Raw genomic sequence first — 2564 nt, 5'->3', positions numbered from 1 at the left:
CCCCCCCCAACTTCTTGTACCCCGCCAACCGTTGACTTTTACGTGCAATATTTTGTTAGTGATCGCGCCGGTATGACTTTTGACTTTGGGCCGCTCGCCCCACCCGTTACAACAACCGCCATTTGTCCGCGGTGGAGTTGGGGTGGGGTGGGGCGAGCTGGGGCTCGCGGGAGCCGCCGCGGCTCAGGAGATGGAGGCAGTCGGGTGTGAAGAAAAACACAAGAAGAAAAGAAGAAAGCTCCATATCGCGCGCGCCCCTTGAAGAAAAGGACGGCGGTATACAAAGACCATTTTGATGTATCCATCTAGGTGAGGCCACCCCCTGAATTATTAATAGCGCTGCGGTGTCAAAAACCTCTTAAAAGGGCGAGAGGCTGCTGGGCCCTCCGCGCCGCTCAGCGCCCCGCCGTGACTCCAGAGATGTGCTCCGCTCCCTCGCATTTTAAGTCTAATGGGTGAAACGCCAACCCGGCGGCGCGAGTCACTGGAGGAGACTACCCGAAAGAACCCCGTCCCCACCCCTCTGATACTTGTGCAGACGAGGAGATAGAATTAAAAATGCACTTCATTGCAAGCACGGGACAATCTGCGGCGCATTGTTGTAATATACATACTGAACAAATTTCGAGGTGAAATTTACACTCGAGTGTTACAGCGTGTGTGCACTAGGCAGTTTCTCTCCGCGGGCGGCCGCAGGGGCAGGCGGTGCGGGTCGCCGCGCTGTCCGCGGCGGAAGTCCCTTGTTCTTTAGGCGGGCCGCTCCGCCGGCTCATCGGGCGCGCCGCGGCGGCGTGTTGGGCCCCCTCGGCCCCCTCGTCCCCCTCCCTCCCGCCGCCAGTGGCCGTCTCCGATTGTCCGTTTCATTTATCGATTCCGACTGCATCGATCCGTCCAGTCATTCCCCATTTGTTACGTAAAGGGCCGTGCTCCTACCGTGCCATTGTTGTGGGATAGGGCTAATCGCCAGGTGTGTGAAGGGGCGTATGGTTCCATTGGGGTTGTTCCACAACAGAACTGGTTTATTGGGGTGAAAATAAAACAGATGCGTATGTAAGAGTGTATTCTTCCGACGTATTAAGGTTCCAAGAGAAGGGTTAATTTCATGATGCGCTCGCGGGCTAGTTCCTCTTGCAATGTGTATGTAATTGTATAAGCAGGCGAAAATATTTTTCGGATCAGAAGTAATAAAAATGTAGCATTTGTTTCTTACTGTCTCCTCTTCACTCTGAACCGAGGGGCTCGCCCGGCCACACCGGCGTGGCACCCCGCAGGGACACACCCGATGACATACCAATACATACGGCCATCACCACCTCGCTGCCCACACGGCCCGTCTCTCTCTCTCTCCCTCTCTCTCCCTCTTACTCTGTCGCTCTCCCTCCCGCCTCCCGCTCACTCCGGGGGAGGTCCCAATACAAACGACAGGGAGGCACAATGAGACCAACCGGACCAAATATTATGTTTCATTAGGCCGGTCCGAAGAATGGGAAGCACCTTTTTATTCTGTCCTATTTATATTTGGGGTGCGTGATGGACGCGCCGAGCGGCGGGCCGTGCGAGCAAGACGTACACAACGCGACACACACGTGTCCCGGGGCGGAGCTGAGATCGAACACACCTCCCGCGTCGAGAACAACACTTTGTCAACAAGGGCTCCTTCTGGGTGGCCAAAAAATTATTACCGCAGGGGCCGCGCAAACAATAATCTGATGGTACGGCGTTGATTGGCACTCTGCAAAATCAGTCTGATCGTTTGTGGTCTACTGTGTAAATGTAACTTTATAAACATATGTCGGTGTTCTTCTTCAAATCTAACTGTAACATAAATTAGTTTTTAAGTGCGAACTAACTGCAAAATTTAAATGTAAGAATTTTGTTAAAGCGGTTTAAACTCTAAAACAAAAGGAATAGTTACACGGTTCAAACTGTATTACTTTAGTTTTACAGTTACATTTACTCCAAAATGCAAGGTTTCAAAGCCCTCCTCATTGTGTATCGACGGGTAGATATAAATAGAGACGGAGGGGTGCGTTATCATGTGAGTCGCCCCCCGTGGCGCCGACCTGAGGAAACCAAATGACTCATCACACACTCACACAGGCGGGCGAGTGTGAATATGCCGCCACGCTGTCTACGGGCTGAGCCAGCGTCGAAGCTGCCGCTACACAGTAAAAAACGAAAGGCGGGTTCAGTATTGTGAGAGCTTGCTATGCGTACACAATTAATCAACATAATTGCTCGTCGGCAGAGGGGAGCCAAAGAAGGCGATCGCATGTCTATTCCCTGTTTTCCCTCTCTTGGAAATTGGCCGCCAGAGAGAGAGAGCGTACTTATAATATTGACCCTCACCCCGCCGGCCCACCCTTCTCTCCCCAAACTTTGCGTGTTGAGGATTCGAGCCTGCAGAGGATAATGTAGCGAACGCAAACTCAAGTGCTCCCTTGCAGCCCCCTGCCACCCCCATTATGTAACGGCGCACTGCCGCTCGTTTTTTACCCTTCGTTTTTATTTAATCATTCTCTACTCATGCTTAGTTGCATGTTTGAAATATGGATTTTGAGAAT

Source organism: Frankliniella occidentalis, unplaced genomic scaffold, assembly GCF_000697945.3.
Source record: "Frankliniella occidentalis isolate FOCC.00 unplaced genomic scaffold, Focc_3.1 Scaffold19, whole genome shotgun sequence".
NCBI classification, from domain to species: domain Eukaryota; kingdom Metazoa; phylum Arthropoda; class Insecta; order Thysanoptera; family Thripidae; genus Frankliniella; species Frankliniella occidentalis.
This window is presented reverse-complemented; position numbering follows the sequence as displayed.